The sequence below is a fragment of the Rhinichthys klamathensis genome, unplaced genomic scaffold, assembly GCF_029890125.1.
Source record: "Rhinichthys klamathensis goyatoka isolate OS25496 unplaced genomic scaffold, OSU_Roscu_1.1 h1tg000098l_1, whole genome shotgun sequence".
NCBI classification, from domain to species: Eukaryota; Metazoa; Chordata; class Actinopteri; order Cypriniformes; family Leuciscidae; genus Rhinichthys; species Rhinichthys klamathensis.
The window spans coordinates 1,479,824-1,494,840 of record NW_026606637.1 but is presented as its reverse complement, the minus strand read 5'-3'; positions in this window follow the sequence as shown (position 1 = coordinate 1,494,840).

Sequence of the window (15,017 nt, the reverse complement as noted above, 5' to 3'; positions counted from 1 at the left end):
GTGATGAAGTGCAGTGATGAGGTGACGGTGAGACGACAGTTGAAACCACTCGACGAAGACGAAGAACAGGAACACAAGGCAGGAACTGGACACCAACACGGACGACATCAAACAATGATCTGACAAGGATGATAGAACAGCGGTAAGTATAAATAGAGTGGTGAGATTGATTGCATCAGGCAATCAGTACATCAGGCAATCAGTACATCAGGATTTAAGGGAAGTGTTCCCAGTTCCGGCTGACCTAATCTATGCAGCCTAACATTGAATTATACACTCACCGGCCACTTTATTAGGTACCCCATGCTAGTAACGGGTTGGACCCCCTTTTGCCTTCAGAACTGCCTCAATTCTTCGTGGCATAGATTCAACAAGGTGCTGGAAGCATTCCTCAGGGACTTTGGTCCATATTGACATGATGGCATCACACAGTTGCCGCAGATTTGTCGGCTGCACATCCATGATGCGAATCTCCCGTTCCACCACATCCCAAAGATGCTCTATTGGGTTGAGATCTGGTGACTGTGGAGGCCATTTTAGTACAGTGAACTCATTGTCATGTTCAAGAAACCAATTTGAAATGAATAGAGCTTTGTGACATGGTGGAAGTAGCCATCAGAGGATGGGTACATGGTGGCCATAAAGGGATGGACATGGTCAGAAACAATGCTCAGGTAGGCCGTGGCATTTAAACGATGCCCAATTGGCACTAAGGGGCCTAAAGTGTGCCAGGAAAACATCCCCCACACCATTACACCACCACCACCAGCCTGCACAGTGGTAACAAGGCATGATGGTTCCATGTTCTCATTCTGTTTACGCCAAATTCTGACTCTAACATCTGAATGTCTCAACAGAAATCGAGACTCATCAGACCAGGCAACATTTTTCCAGTCTTCAACTGTTCAATTTTGGTGAGCTCTTGCAAATTGTAGCCTCTTTTTCCTATTTGTAGTGGAGATGAGTGGTACCCGGTGGAGTCTTCTGCTGTTGTAGCCCATCCGCCTCAAGGTTGTGCGTGTTGTGGCTTCACAAATGCTTTGCTGCATACCTCGGTTGTAACGAGTGGTTATTTCAGTCACTGTTGCCCTTCTATCAGCTCGAACCAGTCTGGCCATTCTCCTCTGACCTCTGGCATCAACAAGGCATTTCCGCCCACAGAACTGCCGCTCACTGGATGTTTTTTCTTTTTCAGACCATTCTCTGTAAACCCTAGAGATGGTTGTGCGTGAAAATCCCAGTAGATTAGCAGTTTCTGAAATACTCAGACCAGCCCTTCTGGCACCAACAATCATGCCACGTTCAAAGTCACTCAAATCAACTTTCTTCCCCATACTGATGCTCGGTTTGAACTGCAGGAGATTGTCTTGACCATGTCTACATGCCTAAATGCACTGAGTTGCCGCCAATGTTATTGGCTGCTTAGAAATTAAGTGTTAACGAGCAGTTGGACAGGTGTACCTAATAAAGTGAGTGTAGAAGTCTATAATGTATTATGTGTATGCTAGGTCAAAGAGATATGTTTTTAGTCTAGCTTTGAACTGACAGAGTGTGTCTGCTTCCCGGACAATGGTAGGAAGACTGTTCCAAAGTTTTGGAGCTAAATAGGAAAAGGATCTACCGCCAGCAGTCGATTTTGATATTCTAGGTATTGTCAACTGGCCGGAATTTTGAGATCGCAATAGTCGTGACGGACTATAATGCTTTAAAAGCTCACTCAAGTACTGCGGAGCTAAACCATTTAGTGCTTTGTAAGTAATCAACAATATTTTAAAATTTATACGATGTTTAATAGGGAGCCAATGCAGTGTTGACAGAACCGGGCTAATATGGTCATATTTCCTGGTTCTGGTAAGAACTCGAGCTGCTGCGTTTTGAACTAGCTGTAGTTTGTTTATTAAGCGTGCAGGGCACCACCCAGTAGAGCATTACAATAATCTAGTCTTGATGTCATAATAATAATAATTCATTACATTTATATAGCGCTTTTCTCGGCACTCAAAGCGCTTTACACAGAAGGGGGAATCTCCTCAACCACCACCAGTGTGCAGCATCCACCTGGATGATGCGACGGCAGCCATATTGCGCCAGAACGCCCACCACACACCAGCTTACTGGTGGAGAGGAGACAGAGTGATGAAGCCAATTGGTATATATATATGGGGATTATTAGGAGGCCATGATGGACAGAGGCTACTGGGCAAATTTGGCCAGTGCCTGGGATTTTTTGTGACCACAGAGAGTCAGGGCCTCGGTTTAACGTCTCATCCGAAGGACGGTGCTCTTTGACAGTATAGTGTCTCATTACCATACTGGGGCGTTAGGACCCACACAGACCACAGGGTGAGCACCCCCTGCTGGCCACACTAACACCTCTTCCAGCAGCAACCTGGTTTTCTCAGAAGGTCTCCCATCCAGGTACTAACCAGGCTCAGCCCTGCTTAGCTTCAGTGGGGAACGCATGAACTAATTGTTCTGCATTTGTTAATGAGAGCATATGGCGTAATTTAGATATGTTTTTAAGATGGAAAAATGCAGTTTTACAGATACTAGACACGTGACTTTCAAATGAAAGATTGGTATCAAAGATCACACCCAGGTTCCAGAGTAGTCAAACTTTTATTAATGAAACAGAAAATCAGAGGGAATCATTTCTTTAATGTATTTTTTTTTTTTTTTACTGCTTGGCCGGTCACACAGCTTTCATAGTTTTCAGTTACGTGACTGGTGCTGTTCTACCCGTGCAAACGCGCGCATTTTACGTTTGCCTTTAAATTAGCCATTTAAATGGCCCTGACGGTGATACCGGTATTACCGGTGTTGTCACACGTTGATTAACCGGTGGGAAAATATCCTCACCGTCACATCCCTGATACATAAATATGTTTACAGTGGTTTATAAAGACCTTACATAATGAACCGTTATGTTTTTATTAACTTAGAATTAGCCGCTTCTATTTACATACACCGCGGGTCCCCTCACATTGAAATAGCCATTTTGCACTGACATATTTCTACAGTAGCCCTAAACGGACAAACTACTACATAGCCCGTTTCGTCATTGTTGTTCTTCGTGCAAAGAAGCTAGCTAAAGTCAGCGAATAAAACACTGACACAATGATGAACAAGTAACAATAGTATTTGCAATAACATATCGTTTTACTGAATAATTAAGTAAACATAATTTCTTAATTTATCTTTGTAAAGAAACCTCATTGCTTAACTGGCTACTCTATGCTGTCTCAGACGATGACATATTTTCCTGTCGGCCACCATAACTTCTGTTGGTTGCAGTTCGTAACCTCACCACTAGATGCCACTAAAAATCACACACTGTACCTTTAACAAAACATCTTAAAGGTGATGGGGAGGAAACATTTAAAGTGCACAGTTAAAAGCCAATTATCTATAATCACGTGCAACGACACGGGTGACTGATTTGCAAATGTTGTTTCTTTTTTTTTTTTACATCCTCATTGTATTTTTGTGTAATGAACTTGCAACATGTTTGTAATTAAAATATTGAGATACAAAAATAATTGTAATATGTTGTTCAGTGCAGTGTTGTGCAGTAATGTTATGAGAGATTGCATGCACATGAGAACAGATGGTTAGAGTGTTAACATCGGATTTGGTTTCAGAGAAAACCAACAAACAAGCAGAGCTTATGTCTAATTAGTGGAGCTGCTTGCCTCTGGGTTAAAAGCTCAGGATGATGATCACAAAGAACATTAATGACAAATTAGCCATTTAGAGGTTATGACCACAGAAACTAAGTCAGCAGGGACAAACAAGAGGCCTGACTGTGTTCCAAAGCAGAGATGTGGATTAATTGAACCCAATTATTACAGCCAGAGATCTATTTGCTTTGGCCCAGGTATACATCATTTTCTGCTTTCCGCTCCGTCTTGTGCACAGTTGAGCGCACAAACCTTTCAAAGTATACTCCTTTGGCCTGAAGAGCGCCCTTTTTTATGCCGTTTGGCTTGCCACGAGATGCCATAAAAAAACATCTCGGGTTACAAATGTAACCTAAGTTCACTGAGAAGGGGAACGAGACACTGCGTCTGAAGCATGTATACAACACGACAATCGTATTGGCCGGTGTCAGCCTATGACATCACTACCAGTGCGACCGTGAGTATAAAAGGCTGCCTGAGGAATACATCATCCATTGAGTTCCGTTATCTGTCACTATGCACTCCGGGTTCCCATGACGACTAAACACGGAGGTGAGGAAATTAATCACTTGCTTTGCACTCACCGAAGACAAGAACACAACTTAGGCAATTTACTATGATAGTCCATTCACGAGTTCACACTTACAAATAAGTCAGAGGGAATAAATGGTTTGCGTATTTGGCGTGCTGTCCAAAAGGAGAAGGCTCTGAGCTCGATATTTGGCCCGGACCCAGAGTTCCTCCCCCCGAATTCCTGGCTGTGGTAGGAACAAGCCAAGAGCGAGGAGTCGGGTGGTGGAGGGATGCTGAAAACTATCGAGGAATGTCGGTGAGTAGACTGTATATATATATATATATATATATATATATATATATAGGCTCCCTCTCATGGTGATCGGATAGATTTGGTAATTGCTGATGACGAGTTGATTGGATAGATCATTTGAACGTGCTCCTCCCGAACTTTATTAATGAAACATAATTTAGAGTGATGTGTGTAGCGGCAATTCCAGGTAGCCGACTCGAATGGGCACACTGCATCCATTGCTAGTTTTCTCCATGGCTCAGCAGGAAAGGGCACAGGCTGAAGTGGGGCAGAATTTACTTTAGCGGTTTTGTCCGAAGCCTGACACATGACATGATGGAGTTTTGGTTCCTTGCCAGTTGCCACTGTCGCCTTTTTCGCCTTTGTCACTTTTGGCTTGCTTAGTTGGGGACATTTAATTTAATATTCAACAATATTATTGATCTGCCTGCATTGACACCAATATATGAGAACTGAACTGAGCTGGACGATGAACTCACGGGTTTCTCCAGAGCGGCTATATATAAATTAACTAACTTTTAATTTAACTTTTTACAACAAAAATTAACCATCACTGAACTTACTTAAGCTGGACTGTGACGCTATTTTCTTCTAGAAACAAACTTTGTTTGTGTTTACAAATCTATGTAAAGCTGATTTAAAACAATCTGTATTATAAAAAGCACTATATAAATAAAGGTGATTTGACTTGATTTAAGCGCAGGCATTCAGCATCCTCATCGCCAAATTTGTTGTGTCTTGTACAGATGAAATTAGACACAGAAAAGTATGAAGTAGGATACTCCTCTGGCCAACAAACAAATGATTGCATGATTATGATTCAGGTTGCTTGATTCAGGCAGCACTACAGATCAGAAGTCAGATAGGATCAGAACATTCAAAATATTTAATCAAGTTCCATCTGGTTGAAGATTGCATTCATCACGCCGGTATGGAGATGGGTTTGTTGAGGATCTGTGCCACTGTCTGTTGTGTCGATGAGGCCTTCACAGGTGATAGTCTAGTTGACACAATCTCTGCTGACACTTCAGGGATGCGTTGTGGTCGAAACTAGGTGCAGGTCCTCCATCTGATCTGGATACGGCCCAGCCAGATCCGGCTGACTAGGGTAAACCTCGGGATTAAAAGAGAGACTAATATTAGCGTAGATACCATTCTTCTTATGATGTAACGAGTACATCGGATGTTGTAGGAAGTGTTCTTGGTTCCAGCTGACCTAGTTTATGCAGCCTAACTATTATTAAAATTATTTGAATAATAGAAATTGATAATGTGTTATGTGTATGCCAAGTTAAAGAGATGTGTTTTTAGTCTAGCTTTGAACAGACAGAGAGTGTCTGCTTCCCGGACAATGTTAGGAAGACTGTTCCAAAGTTTTGGTGCTAGAGAGGAAAAGGATCTACCGCCAGCAGTCGATTTTGATATTCTAGGTATTATCAAGTGGCCGGAATTTTGAGATCGCAATAGACGTGACGGACTATAATGCATTAAGAGCTCGCTCAAGTACTGGGGAGCTAAACCATTTAGTGCTTCGTATAAATTTTGAAATATTGCTGATTACTTACAATGTTTAATAGGGAGGCAATGCAGTGTTGACAGAACCTGGCTAATATGGTCATACTTCCTGGTTCTGGTAAGAACTTGAGCTGCTGCGTTTTGGACAAGCTGTAATTTGTTTATTAAGAGTGCAGGGCAACCACCCAGTAGAGCATTACAATAATCTAGCCTTGATGTCATGAACGCATGAACTAACTGTTCCGCATTTGTCAATGAGAGCATATGACGTCATTTAGATATATTTTTAAGATGGAAAAATGCGGTTTTACAGATACTATTCACATGACTTTCAAATGAAAGATTGCTAGCAAAGAGCACACCCAGGTTCCTAATCGACGACGAAGACTTGACAGAGCAGCCATCAAGTGTTAGACAGTATTCTAGGTTATTACGTGAGGACGTTTTTTTTGTCCAATAATTAGAATCTCTGTTTTTTTAGAATTAAGAAGTAGGAAGTTATAGTCATCCAATTATATATAATTTTATATCAGCTATGCATTCCTTTAATTTTGTGAATTGGTAAGTTTCGTCAGGGCGTGAGGAAATATAAAGCTCCGTATCATCAGCATAACAGTGAAAACTAATGCCATGCTTCCTATTGATATCTCCCAAGGGTAGCATGTAAAGAGTGAACAGTAACGGTCCTAGTACTGAGCCTTGTGGTATGCCATACTGAACTTGTGATCGATAGGACATCTCTTCATTTACTGCTACAAACTGATAACGGTCAGATAAGTATGATTTAAACTAGGGATGCAACAATACAGTTAGCCCACGGTTCAATACATACCTCGGTTTTTTAACCACGGTTTTCGGTTCGGTTCTGATGGCTTGACACATAAGAGTGTTTTTTTTTTTTGTTATTCTATGCTTAGCCAATAGGAACAGTAAGAGTTTAAGGAGAAAAAAATAAAAACGATTTATTGCAATACTCCTTTATTTTACTTAAAAGCTAAGAAAAGTCCACTAGTTCCTAGTGTATAGTATAATATAAAATTAACACTGACATTTCACAGCTGCTGGTAGCCCATGTACAAACTGGGGAACACATAAATTCCTAAATTTTGAAAATAAACATACATGTTGTGACACTGTCACACATGACACATGTTTTAACCACTCTACATGTTGTCTTAGTCTTTTTAGTCCATTTTATTCCTCTTATCTGTTTTAAGTGTGTATGTCTTTAAATGATTATGAGGCTGCCTGTCATGAGCGATCACATGACAGGAAACAGGAAATAGCCAGCATAAAGGAAGCAGCATGGCAAACAAACGGGGTCTCTGTCAAGATGACCAAAGCTGAATTGAGGAGTTACTTTTAAGAACTTACCATTCCAGCAAACCTCATCACTTTTCATTGGATTATCACTACAGTTGGATTGTATATACACCGGTGGACACTTACACATTGGGATTTACAGCACGCAAGGAGTCATATGGACTGTTTTATGGTATGGAACCAATGGACTCTATGCTTTTAACAGCCTAAGGTTTCTATGTTGTATTGTGTTGTTTTAAGTTCCTGGTAGAAACTGTAAATACACTTCATTTATTCACTTTATTTCTGTTGCCGTCTTATCTTTTAAAACACTTCTAAAAACTCACACAGTTTAATCTGATCCCAATTTTAGCTCATACAACTCACCGATTAGGCCGATTGTTACATATGGTGGCCTGTACGGGGAACGTTTAAAGATTTTTAACGCTGTGTTGAGAAGAGTGTTTTAAGATGACGACTAATCAAGATAATGCTGCTGCTTTTAATACATCAGCTGGTTTTAATGATGAACGGTTTTTACATCATTGTGAGTGTGTACAGCTTCGTGCTGAGGTGATTGCTCTTAAAAACATTGTTTTAAAATTGGAGAAGGATTTTAAAGACTCTGTTGAAAGTAATCTTAATCGTAAAGTGTATTTTAGAGAGGCTGTGGATTTAAAATTGGATAAAATGGAGGAATCTATAAAGGATGCCGTGGGAACACTTGAGAGAGAGGTCATCGTGTGTTTCAAGAGGAGAGACAAGAAATGGTTGAAACAACTGGAGCAAAGGAAGGATCCAGAAGCCACGATCTTCTCTCCCACTGCGACGACCAGCCTGGTTTCTCCCACGTCAACCCCTGGCTTTCCTCCGGCCAACAATCCCACCGCCTCAACCACATCACAACCCATTAACAGAGCAACAGATGGAGAATGCTGTGCCACAATACCAGCTGGGCCAGACTTAGACTCCATAATCTCCATCCTTCCCTTCTCCAGAGAGCAACTTTCCAGCGCACAGGGTGATGACAACACTCTCCAGGGACTTTCCATCTCTTCCTCCACTCCACCGACCGACAGGATCGAAGTGCGGAAACAACAGGGCTTGATGTATCGGAGGATCCAGAAGGGGGATGAAAACGGCAAGATCCAAGTCATCGTCCCTAACAACCTGGTCCAGCAGACGATACAGCACTTCCATTTAAAGACCGAGGATATACATCATGGACGGCTAAAGAGCCTCCTGAAGATCTTGGAAGTGGCCTGGTGGCCCACGATCCGCAGCGACGTCTGGAGATTTGTCGGCGATTGCAGGTCGTGTGGTGTGGAGACCAAGGAGTGTGCAGTCATCAACCCTAACCAGAAACCACCTCACTATCAACATCATTACCATTCATCGGCATCCAAAGGAACCCTCAAGCTGGACAGGAGGAAATGCCAGGGGGTGTGGCGTGCCAGGAAGAATGGGTGCTTCAGGACCCTGGGAGGAATGGCGTCACCGACCCAAGGACACCCAGGCTGGTATCAGATTCCACCTCTCTCTGGTGTTCCCATAGATTCCTCCAGCAGACTAGTGCCTATGTGGGAGGGCCTAGTTTTATCTAATTTATTACAAAGACATTTTAAGACACACATTCAAGAGGATACCCACTACATGGACAATGGCTGACTGGCTGACAGTACCTTCCCCGGGGGGCCGTAGGCTAGGGGGTGGGACACTGTCACACATGACACATGTTTTAACCAGATGATGATGATTTTATGTATATTAGAGTTTTAATAGGTTTACATGTTGTCTTAGTCTTTTTAGTCCATTTTATTCCTCTTATCTGTTTTATGTGTGTATGTCTTTAAATGATTATGAGGCTGCCTGTCATGTGAGCGATCACATGACAGGAAACAGGAAATAGCCAGCATAAAGGAAGCAGCATGGCAAACAAACGGGGTCTCTGTCAAGACGACCAAAGCTGAATAGGCTTTATGCACAGCTTCACTACTTCCTGAACTTCAGCCAGCCCTTTATTTCCTGTCTGTCATTATTGGACAAACTGATTAATCCAGGTGTGCCTGATTATTGTTACTGAGGCCAGGCACACCTGGATTAATCAGTTTGTCCAATAATGACAGACAGGAAACAAAGGGCTGGCTGAAGTTCAGGAAGTAGTGAAGCTGTGGCATAAAGCCTATTGAGGAGTTACTTTTAAGGATTTACCATTCCAGCAAACCTCATCACTTTTCATTGGATTATCACTACAGTTGGATTGTATATACACCGGTGGACACTTACACATTGGGACTTACAGCACGCAAGGACTCTTATGGACTGTTTTATGGTATGGAACCAATGGACTCTATGCTTTTAACAGCCTAAGGTTTCTATGTTGTATTGTGTTGTTTTAAGTTCCTGGTAGAAACTGTAAATACACTTCATTTATTCACTTTATTTCTGTTGCCGTCTTATCTTTTAAAACACTTCTAAAAACTCACACAGTTTAATCTGATCCTAATTTTAGCTCATGTAACTCGCCGATTGTTACAATGTCAAGTTGGTAAACATAAATTGACCTTTTCAAATAAACATACTTGGACTTCAGTAAACATAAATAAACCATCTTAATTAAACTTAACAGTACTCCAGTACAGTGTGTCCTTCATTCAGAATGTAAAGTGCAATTTCACTTAGGTCAGCTATCTATTCCTGTATTTTGAGGTTTCCGTTTTTTTTCTTCCTCGGTATTATAGTCAACGGCAAAACCGAAATGTCCCCACACCACGGATTTGAAAGACGCCGGCACTTCCTCGTACAGTAGCCTCACTTCACCGCCGCTTGCCATGTTAAAGTGTGGAATGATGGTTAAGCCGCACGCGCGCGCGCCCCCTAACTTACTCGCGGCCGTCGCGGGGAGGAGTTTCCTCATCTCAGCTCGTACAGGCACACACAAACAGTCAATTCGGAGAAAAATAAAACGCACATAAATGTAAACGTAAAACCGCAATTCACAAGCGCGTATTGAACCGTGGATGTCGTACCGAACGGTTCAATATTATATTGAGAATTGTGGCATCCCTAATTTAAACCATGCTAATGCAATTCCACTAATGCCAACATAATTTTCGAGTCTATTTAAAAGAATGTTGTGGTCGATGGTATCAAACGCAGCACTAAGATTGAGTAACACTAATAGAGAGATACAACCACGATCGGATGATAAGAGCAAATAATCTGTGACTCTAATGAGAGCTGTCTCAGTCAGTACTGTGGTACGGTCTAAATCCTGACTGAAAATCCTAGCAGATATCATTTCTTTCTAAAAAGGAACACAGTTGTGAAGATACTGCCTTTTATCTTTGACAGAAAAGGTAGATTCGATATCGGCCTGTAACTGACTAATTCTGTAGGATCAAGTTGTGTTTTTTTTAACAAGCGTCATAGCCAGCTTAACTTTTTGGTATGTATCAGGGTTCCAGACTGCGACCAAATTGGTCACATATGCGACCGTTTTTTGAGAATGTGCGAGTTAAAATTGTATGTGGTCGCATTTGTGCGAGTGGACGCTCGCGCAACAGAACGCCGTTGTATCAGCTGCTGCAGTCCGTAACTTATGTTCAAAATGAACGAGTACATCATGAATCCATTTTCCAAACGGTGTTTTTTGACTTATCCTGAATCCCTACGGTCAGTGTTGTGTGTAACGCGTTACAAAGTAACGCGTTACAGTAACGTAACTACCTTTTCGGGTAAATAGTAGTGTAACGCGCTACTACTGAAAATTTGGTAACGAAACGTAGTTCCTTTTTCAATTCAGCACAACGTTACTTTTCCCATGGATAGATTTGACAGCGACACCGCCTTCTCAGCTGCGCGCTTGCGTGCGCAATAGTCACAAGCTCCACGCGGTAGGCTACTACGTACGGAGTCGGACAGAGGCTGGTACTGTAGCAGAGCAATCATGGCAAGCGAGAAGCAGCCAACGCTAACTTTTGAGGGATGGAGGTATTCCCACTACTTCAAACTCGTTGAAACTAAGGGGAGGAATGTGAGTGTAAGGTGTACACTGTGTCCTGGCGAGAAACTTTTGTCCACTGCCGTTAACTCAACTGCCAACCTCACCAAGCATTTGAAAGGAAAACATGCTAACATGAAGCTTGTCGCTCAAAATCTGTGTACAGGAGTGCAACGGTGAAGTGTGCTGCTCTTTGGACAAAGGCAAGCCGTTCTACCGTGGCCTCTGAGATTGTCGATGAAATCTGTGGGAAAAAAATTATCGTGCCTACATCAACAAGGTGGAATTCCTTCCACGATGCCTTGTCCCGTATCAGTGACATCCCGGCCCAAGATTTGAATACGCTTTGTACTAGATTGGACATCAGAGGCCCGACAGAGCGCGAACATCTATTCCTAAAGGAATACTGCAGTGTTTTGAAACCGCTGACAGTAGCACTGGATATCTTGCAAGGTGAAGACGACTGTTACTATGGTAGTCTTCTACCAACCCTGGAGACCCTGATGTCAAGGACACTCGCACTCCAAAATGGACTGTCAAGGATGACAGCAGACCTACCGGATGCAATTGTACAGGTAAGCCATAAAGCCAATTATTCATAGACTATCTGAAAGTTATAGCTAACAGGCCTACGTGTTTAAAGAAAACGATTTAGTTTCATATTTATGTTTAAATAAAATAAATAAAAAATGTATTTCATCTATGTTGATTATTATATTAAAAAGTGAAAAGCTAAGATCATAATTTTGCGCAAAATATCGGGAGACAAATGGAGTGGGCAGACATGATTTTGACCACTTATTTAAGTTTGTTTTTGTAGAAAGCCTTTCTTTAAAGTGAATTTCGTTTTGTATTAATTGTATCTTAATTTTAGTCAATGTTTTTATCAACCAGTTGCCTGCATTTAATTAATAAGAAGTTAAGTGATCGAATTTCGTTTTGTATTAATTGTATCTTAATTTTAATCAATGTTTTATCAACCAATTGCCTAGATAGATTTGATAAATAAGAAGTAAAGTTAATCAATAATAAGTATAATTTTGTCCAAGACGCGATTCGCACCGGTGTTGGAGAGCAGGGAATTGGCTGCCTTGACGTTGCCGAAATTTAAAGTTCGGTGGATAGGGGGAGCGGAGCGGTGCGTGCGCTGCTCATCGCGGAGTGTCGCACTCTACCCCATGATGCAGAGCCGGCTGAGAATAAAAACAGAGAAGTTGCCGCACACAGCAGCGCCAATGAGAAGGACTTTTTTTCTTTTGATGAGGAGGAGGAAGACGCAATGGCCTTTAGTGCTGATTCAGAGGTACTTGAGTAGGCCTACATGAGATCAGGCTCAGAGTTAGAAGTTCTCAACCGTTTCCCCCGAGTGAAAGCTGTGTTCATGAAATACAACACTGCCACACCATCCAGTGCACCGGTGGAAAGGCTGTTCAGCCTGGGAGGTCTTGTGCTTACCCCCAGAAGAAACAGACTTTCAGATAAACGTTTTGAAAGACTGCTCCTGATGAGGTATAATCACCCGTTTTGTGCTGATGTGGAATAGCTGCCACCCATGCTAGACAACTCAAGCCTATGCCTAATATCCTCTTTTCTATCTGCCATACTGTGGAGAAGGGCCAGTATAAAGGGCCAGTTAACATAGCCTTTTTAATTCTGAGGCTAGTCATGCTTTAAGTTGTGCTTGTGTAACCCAGGTTACCAGCAGACATAGACAAAATAAACTTCAAATTGAACAACAGAGTTAAAGTATGAAAGCGGCTGACAGAACAAATATAAGACTGCAAACAAATTATTTAATTATATAGAAATATAAAAAAATATAAAATATTGAATGTTATAAATATGTCCAATAGCGTTATCTTCCTTTGCAAAGCCTCCAATGAGATCGCATTTTGAATGACGTCATTGAAACGTCCGCTATCGCGGCACTTTTAGAGATCAGCGCTTTCTAGATCTTTCCTTTTCTCCGTGAACCTCTGACGCGAGCGGATGTTTGTTCTGCTCCGGGAGATTTGAAGCTCCAAATTGAGTTGAGAACTGACGTAAGAGTTGTTTAAATGTCTCTAAATCATTTATATGACGATGATGTAGAAATAAGTAGCAGTTAAAATGAGTGAGGTGATGTGATTGTTCACATTATGTGTTGACCGCATGTTAATGACGCATTATTAGCGCTAGCTTAAAGCTAATATGATGTGTGTCGTGTGCAAGCGTGCCGCACAAGCCCTCAAAAGTGAAGCCAAAACGTCTCGATCGCCCCCCGGTGACCGGTCCTAGTATAGGTCATAAGCCCCGCCTCCCCATGTTATTCAACGGGACGTGAGACCAACTAAATAATTAAATTACACTTCACATATCTTTTTTCTGAAGATAGTTTCTGTCATTTACTGTAGTTTCTATCACGTTGATGTAATTTCCAGTGTTTGTTTTTAAAATAAGTTAGTTTTTAGTTAGTTATTTGATGCTATAAAAACGGTGCTGTGACATCATGATTGACAGCTGTGATTGACAGGTTCTCTGTGTGAAATAGTCACTGAAGCACGCACGGACTTCTTTTCATAATGTTGACTACGGTATGTGGTCAGTGGTTGTATTTACCTTATTTTAACGAGGTACTGCAATCAGCAGACATCATTGGAGAGGTACGGAGCAGACAAGGCCACTTAAGAAAAGTGCAGGGCGTGTGCTTGCGATTGATTCAACGAGAGTGAGGGCGGGGCCTTGATTTCGCGGCTTTACTTCCTGCTCACGACTGCGCATGACTGGTCCCGAAAACGCTACCGCGCAGACTCAAGTTCCAATATGTCAGCGCCATATCGGGACACTGGCGGCTTCAGTTCTCTCCAATGGAGAAGAGCGAAGAGGCGTCGTCCATCTTTTTTTACAGTCTATGGTCGTGTGTATGTATCTCTAACGAAGGATTCAGAGAGAAGATGTGTATGCTTGAGTGACATTTTGAGAACGTGTATCATCTGGAACTTCCCTGTTATTCCGATGTGCATGTAAACGAGTTCCTTGGTGAGTTAATATAGTTTCAATGATTCTCATTTCAGTATGGTTCAACAAGGTTCATTAGAGATCATATTAAGTGTGTTACATCAAATTATTGCTTATTTGGTGCAGTATTAATGGCAAATACAGTGTAAATTAAAAATCGTAAATTGGCCATTTCAGTGGAATTAATGCCATGAAGTGCAAAGTGTGTGTTAAATAAGATGTTTACAAGCAAGTATGCAAAGAAAAATGTTTATTTATTGCACAAAGACAATTTATTGCACAGAGTTCTATGAATGGACAGTATTTGCTGTGTTTTATTAGAAGTGGTGTATAAACTGAATTGATTTGTATATAATGTAAAATGCTAATTGATATTTTGGCCTTGTATTTTCAAGGCCAGGTTTTTGTTCTTCTGATTTTGTTTCCATGTGGGTACTGTGATGTCAGCTGATGAGTGTGATCCGTTCCGCCTGTGAATCGAACGAAGTGTGAATCATTCCTGGATTGTGGACTGTCTCAGCTCTTCCTGTGTGCTTAACAGTGGGGTTGGACTGGCGAGCCGCCCATTTACCGAATCCTTTGATTTCCCTGTTGAAAGAGAAACTGAAACTGAACTTGCGCATCTTCGAACGGTAGGATTAGAATCATACATCGATTCATTCTGTTCTATCCAGGACAGAATTGGACGACTGAA